This window comes from Coregonus clupeaformis, chromosome 33 (assembly GCF_020615455.1).
Source record: "Coregonus clupeaformis isolate EN_2021a chromosome 33, ASM2061545v1, whole genome shotgun sequence".
Taxonomy (NCBI): domain Eukaryota; kingdom Metazoa; phylum Chordata; class Actinopteri; order Salmoniformes; family Salmonidae; genus Coregonus; species Coregonus clupeaformis.
In genome coordinates this window covers 21,122,786-21,130,102 of record NC_059224.1, presented here as the reverse complement: position 1 = coordinate 21,130,102, position 7,317 = coordinate 21,122,786, and the positions used below count along the sequence as shown (strand labels likewise).

The window sequence follows — 7,317 nt, the reverse complement described above, 5'->3', positions numbered from 1 at the left end:
TGGTTAGATCTAAAACGCCTTGTTTGTGCTGCTAGCACAGTGCGTGTTCTGTCTGGCCACGGTGCTTGAGTGACAGGCCGTCACTTGGGCATTTATTATTCTGGAGATGGAACGAAAGTACTCTTAAAAGGCCTATTAGGTTCAGCACTTGGCCAGCTCTGATGTATTTTATTGCAACGGAGCTGTTCATTATAGGCAGTGCTGAAACATTCATATTTTTGCATATTTAGGCCAGAAGTGTTTTACGGTGTGATATAAATAGTCATGTTGGATCTTTGATTGAAATTCAAGTAAACCTATTAAATAAAATTACATTTTGTAAATCCCAATACACTCTATATGATAAGCTACATAAACGCTTCGTTATAGTTCTGATGGCTATCAATCTCGTTGCAGAAAAAATAGCAAGTGTAACTTGGATGGGTGGGTGTAGACCGCCCATTTCAAGACAGTTCCAGTTGTCACCAATGACGTCAGGCCGAACATGAAGGGTTGTCCTCTGATTGATGGGCCTTCACTTCACAGGAGGACATAGAATGGCAACATATGACTCATTTTGAGATCACACCATTTGTCACAATGTCCGGTCATGATAGTGACATCAATATTGTAGAGGGATAAAACACTACCAAGGCTAAAACAAGGCTTGGAAAGAACATTCAGCTATGCATTCCCCTGATGAAGGCACTCTTAGCTATTATCCTTGGAGATAATTATTTGCACCTTGCAGAGACCGCATGTAGCCTAAGCCATAGCAGGAGAATGTTTAGGGGGACCCTTCTAAATAATAGGACCTGTATCTAGGCTACGTCTGAATTATACCTCAAAGTAACTCTATGAAAAACACTGAGGTCCCCCCAAGCACATACTGCACAACATCTCCCTATCCCTCAAAATGTCACTGTTAGTCTGGATCAATATCAGCACCATGACCCTGGGGCAGCAGCAGTGGCAGTTTCATAGCGTTGAGTCTCCATAAATGTTTATTTGTGTTGTGGAGCGCTGGAAGAACCTGACTCACAACTCGACCCTATAATGTACAGAGGAGGCCGCGGTCATGCCCCAGGGTCCAGGTCGCATCTGTCTAGGGTCTGCGTGGGATGCTTGCACGGGTTGCAGACTGATGTACTGATGTAGCCTAAAAATATAAATATGAAAAGTTACTTCGTAAACTTGGTTGAGACAAACCACAGACCCATAGTTCTTTTCTATAATGAATAGCAAGCACAGAACTATCTGTCTGTAGTCTATTTGATGTTTAGGCGTAGGCTTACTTTTTCAGTAAAAACTTGTTTAATTCGACCTCACACATTTTCATGACATTTATAGGCTAGGCCTACATATGCTTCGTTTACACAGACAACCCAGTTCTGATGTGTTGCCCAATTATAGGCAAAAGATCAGACCTGATAGGTCAAAAGACTAATTAGTGGCAAACATATCAGAATTAGGCTGCCTGTATAAATGCTGCCTTAAACACCTGCAATGTCAGATTGTGAAACCTATGATGATTTTTGATCGGTGCCTGTATGTGTAGGCCTACAGGCTGGTTGAAGTTATAACCACAAGAGGGCGAAATTGTTTCATAAACGATTCTTTGCTCAGACAAGTCGCACTATAAAGTTGCTAGACCTACAGTGCCTTCAGAAAGTATTTAAAATGTATTAAATTGAGATTTTTTGTCACTGGGCCTACACACAATACCCCATAATGAGCTATGTTTTTAGACATTTTTACAAATTCATTAAAAATGAAAAGCTAAAATGTCTTGAGTCAATAAGTAATAACAAGAGGAACACCTACGTGAGAATGCTATTCATTGACTACAGCTCAGCATTCAACACCATAGTGCCCTCTAAGCTCATCACTAAGCTAAGGATCCTGGGACTAAACACCTCCCTCTGCAACTGGATCCTGGACTTCCTGACGGGCCGCCCCCAGGTGGTAAGGGTAGGTAACAACACATCTGCCACACTGATCCTCAACACGGGGGCCCCTCAGGGGTGCGTGCTCAGTCCCCTCCTGTACTCTCTGTTCACCCATGACTGCATGGCCAGGCACGACTCCAACACCATCATTAAGTTTGCTGACGACACAACAGTGGTAGGCCTGATCACCGACAACGATGAGACAGCCTATAGGGAGGAGGTCAGAGATCTGGCCGTGTGGTGCCAGGACAACAACCTCTCCCTCAACGTGACCAAGACAAAGGAGATGATTGTGGACTACAGGGAAAAAAAAGAGGACTGAGCACGCCCCCATTCTCATCGACGGGGCTGTAGTGGAACAGGTTGAGAGCTTCAAGTTCCTTGGTGTCCACATCACCAACGAACTATCATGGTCCAAACACACCAAGACAGTCGTGAAGAGGGCACGACAAAGCCTATTCCCCCTCAGGAGACTAAAAAGATTTGGCATGGGTCCTCAGATCCTCAAAAAATTCTACAGCTGCACCATCGAGAGCATCCTGACTGGTTGCATCACCACCTGGTATGGCAACTGCTTGGCCTCTGACCGCAAGGCACTACAGAGGGTAGTGCGTACGGCCCAGTACATCACTGGGGCAAAGCTTCCTGCCATCCAGGACCTCTATACCAGGCGGTGTCAGAGGAAGGCCCTCAAAATTGTCAAAGACTCCAGCCACCCTAGTCATAGACTGTTCTCTCTGCTACCGCACGGCAAGCGGTACCGGAGTGCCAAGTCTAGGTCCAAAAGACTTCTCAACAGCTTCTACCCCCAAGCCATAAGACTCCTGAACAGCTAATCATGGCTACCCGGACTATTTGCACTGCCCCCCACCCCATCCTTTTTACGCTGCTGCTACTCTGTTAAGTATTTATGCATAGTCACTTTAACTCTACCCACATGTACATATTACCTCAACTACCTCAACTAGCCGGTGCCCCTGCACATTGACTCTGCAACGGTACCCCCTGTATATATAGCCTCCCTACTGTCACTTTATTTTACTTCTGCTCTTTTTTTCTCAACACTTTTTTTTGTTGTTGTTTTATTCTTACTTTTTTTGTTTAAAATAAATGCACTGTTGGTTAAGGGCTGTAAGTAAGCATTTCACTGTAATGTCTGCACCTGTTGTATTCGGCGCATGTGACCAATAAAATTTGATTTGATTTGATTTGAAGTATTGAACCCTTTTGTTATGGCAAGCCTAAATAAGTTCAGGAGTAAAAATGTGCTTAACAAGTCAAATAATAAGTTGCATGGACTCACTCTGTGTGGAATAATAGTGTTTAACATGATTTTTTTAATGACTACCTCATCTCTGTACCCTACTCATACAATTATATGTAAGGTCCTTCAGATGAGCAGTGAATTTCAAACACAGATTCAACCACAAAGACCATGGAGTTTTACCAATGCCTCGCTAAGAAGGGCACCTATTGGTAGAAGGGTACAAATAAAAAAAGCAGACATTGAATATCCCTTTGAGCATGGTGAAGTTATTAATTATACTTTGGATGGCGTATCAATACACCCAGTCACTAAAAGGATACAGGCGTCCTTCCTAACTCAGTTGCTGGAGAGGAAGGAAACTGCTCAGGGATTTCACCATGAGTCCAATAGTGACTTTAAAAGAGTAACAGAGTTTAATGGCTGCGATAGGAGAAAACTGAGGATGGATCAACAGCATTGTAGTTATTCCACAATACTAACCTAATTGACAGGGTGAAAAGATGGAAGCTTGTACAGAATACAAATATTCCAAATCATGCATCCCATTTGCAACAAGGCACTAAAGTAATATTGCAAAAACAAATTGGCAAAGCGATTCACTTTTTGTCCTGAATACAACGTTTTATGTATTTTCAAGCACAGTGGTGGCTGCATCATGTTATGGGTATGCTTGTAATCGTTAAGGACTGGGTCGTTTTTCAAGATAAGAAAGAAACAGAATGGAGCTAAGCACAAGCAAAATCCTAGAGGAAAACCTAGTTCAGTCCGCTTTCCACCAGACACTAGGAGATGAATTCACCTTTCAGCAGGACAATAACCCAAAACACAAGGCCAGAACTACACTGGAGTTGCTTACGAAGAAGACAGTGAATGTTCCGGAGTGGCCAAGTTACAGTTTTGACTTAAATCTACTTGAAAAACTATGGCAAGACCTGAAAATGGTTGTCTAGCAATGATCAACAACTAATTTGACAGAGCTTGAATAATTTTTAAAAGAGTAATGGGCAGATGTTGCACAATAAAGGTGTGGAAAGCACTTAGAGACTTACCCAGAAAGACTCACAGCTGCAATCGCTGCCAAAGGTGCTTCTACAATGTATTAACTCAGGGGTGTGAATACTTATGTACATTTTATATTTTTGTATTTCATTTTCAATATATTTGCAAAAATGTCTAAAAACATGTTTTCACTTTGTCATTATGGGATATTGTGTGTAGATGGGTGAGACAAAAAATATATTTAATCCATTTGGTATTCAGGCTGTAAAACAACAAAATGTGGAATTAGTCGAGGGTTACTTTTTGAAGGCACTATAAGAACGTTTAAAAAGATATTCGGCAAACACCAGAGGGCAGTCTGTTGCTTTATAAAATAAGTTGGGTTGGAGTCGCTGTCCTTGGTTCTGAAGCTGTCCAATGCATGATGCTGCGTGCCCCTTATTTGAATTTGTGGATAAGTTTATTAATTCATTATTTTTTTCACCATTGACGTAGGCTATATTTTCCCATCAAGCAAAATGTATTCAAGTCTTTGTGAATTGATTTCCGATTGAGGGGGGTTGCAATAGGCCTACATTGCTCTGTGGCTCAACCTAAGTGACTCAGGTTGTCTTGACTGTTAGGCTAATGGGATATGGTTGAGGGGGATAGTCAGTGACTTATAATGTTCTTCTAGTGCGTTTTCTCTGTCTGGTCTATGGTCACGCTTGTCATTGTGCTCATGTAACATCTTCTATAGCCTCCAGTCTCCTAAATCCCATTCAGTGGTGGAAAAAGTACCCAATTGTCATCCTTGAGTAAAAGTAAAGATACCTTAATAGAAAATGACTCAAGTAAAAGTGAAAGTCTACTTGAGTAGAAGTAAAAAAATATTTGGTTTTAAATATACTTAAGTATCGAAGGTAAATGTAATTGCTAAAATAGACTTAAGTATAAATCATTTAAAATTCCTTATATTAAGCAAACCAGATGTCACCATTTTATTTTATTTATTTATTTATTTATTTATGGATAGCCAGGGGCACAGTCCAACACTCAGACATAATTTACAAATGAAGCATGTGTGTTTAGTGAGTCCGCCAGATCAGAGGCAGTCGGGATGACCAGGGATGTTATCTTGATACGTGCGTGAATTGGACCATTTTCCTGTCATGCTAAGCATCCAAAATGCAATGAGTACTTTTGGGTGTCTGGGAAAATGTATGGAGTAAAAAGTACATTATTTTAAAAGTTGTCAAAAATATAAATAGTAAAGTAAAGTATAAATACCCCAAAAAACGACTTAAGTAGTACTTTACAGTATTTTTACTTAAGTACTTTACATCACTGATCCCATTAACTGTTCTCAGTAGGCTATCAAATAGGGTTTTGACTATGTGGTATACAGCTACGACCGAAAGTGACTTTTTCGTAGCAGATTAGGAAAATTAACGTAGCAGGTTAGGAGAATTAGGTTAAGGTTAGGAAAAGAATAAGGGTTAGCTAAAATGCTCTCCTAACCTGCTACGAAAAGTAACTTCCGGTCGTTGCTAGTCACAACCATCAAAGAGGTAGGCAGGCTACAACAGTAGGCTAACACCGTGTGACAACTATTCCTAATAAGTGTTCTTGCTCTCTCTTTCTCTCTCTCTCAGACACACACACACACATAATTATGCTCGGCCTCCATGTTCACACTGCACGGGGCGCGTGTCAGGAAGACATGTCCTAGTGTGCGCTCCGGTTGTTTACTGATTAAACGCCTTCTGCTGCTGGCTCCCCGTGTGCCCACGGAAAGCGCCCCTCTCTAGCTTTGTGGACTCCTTATTAGTTTTGATTATTTTTCCAAACGCTGTTTGATATTATGTACAGTTCTTCCTCTGCTGTCGCCTACCCCATTTCTTGGTGAGGAGAATATGGCACAGAGAATATGGCACAGAAATGACCCAACTCTAAACCAAACACCCCTCCAAAATGTGCAGGACTTTCGCCTTTGCAAAATACCAGTTGACTTTTGCCAATTAACTCAATCTACCTCTTCTGCTTTACCAGTTAAGGTCTTCAACTTTAACTATAGGTGGGAAGCCCATAGATCCTTAAAAGGTTACTATTTGGACTTAAGTCAGACTGCAACCAGCAGGCATTTCTGGCATCCATCCAGTGCCCTCCGCTTTTAGAGGTCAGATAGTGTGGATCAAAATGTACAATGTATAGCCTATAGGTGGATTAGCTAGGGTGGACCAGGACCACAATGATGGTCTCTCAACCCTTAGTAGAAAAATGAACATTTGATTGATGATTCCTCCAATATCTGGTCAACCGTTGACAAAACAAATCGAGGTATTCTCACACTGAATTAGTTTTTGCTGTGAGACGGTCCGGTTGTGGCATGGGGTAATGGGCCGGGTCACAATTCTGTAGACAAACACCATTTATCTTACCTGACTAAGCGGCTCGTGCACCGCTCAACTCTCTAATGCGGCACCACTGGTTGAGGCTGATTAACCCTCGTGTGAAGAATGATACGATTGTCTATTGTCTAAGAATAAGTGACCTGTAGTGGGATTTTAAACGTTCATCGTTTTGCCCTATCAAGACTGCAGCTTTTATGACCCGGTTTATGAAATGTGGTGAGAAACTGGCAGAGAGAGAGAAGAAGAAGAGGAGGGGTGGGGGGCTCTCGTGCTCTCACTGGAGGAGAGAGAAAAAAACGTCCGTTCGAGCCATTCAAACTCAACTATCACAAGGACCGCGCTGCACAGAAGACGGAGCAAGGCACGCGATATGTCTCGCGGATTCAGGTACGTCCCAAGTTCTCCCACCAAATTAATTTATGAAAGAAGAGATGTACAGATTAGGGCAGGTGTCGGGTTTGATATGCTCGTGACAAGGACAGATAAAGTGTAAGGAGTGCGTATAGGCTTCTCTCTTGTTCGATAATGCAATTTCATTGAATATTTGGAAACAGGCCACTGAGGTTTGTGAGCAATGAATTCGGGCGGTTGAGGGTGAAAAATATTGCATGCTGCGCATTGGATCTTATAGAGCATGATATATGGCTTATATGTTAGCCTATACCTAGAGACAGCGTGGACATCTGATGTATGTTCAAATATAATTTCACACCACTCAGTGCAACGATGT

At 41.9% G+C, this 7,317-nt stretch overlaps 1 protein-coding gene across 2 annotated transcripts in view; it reads left to right on the top strand.

The window, feature by feature from the left end:
• The first annotated feature begins 6,882 nt into the window (after nt 1-6,882).
• Nucleotides 6,883-7,317, top strand: part of LOC121548777 (metabotropic glutamate receptor 1) — a 50,847-nt gene continuing 50,412 nt past the window's right edge. For both annotated transcript variants that reach the window (XM_041860338.2, XM_041860339.2), the window contains exon 1: nt 6,883-6,974. The gene's annotated coding sequence lies outside the window, so the exon portion shown is untranslated. The remainder of the gene's footprint in view (nt 6,975-7,317) is intronic.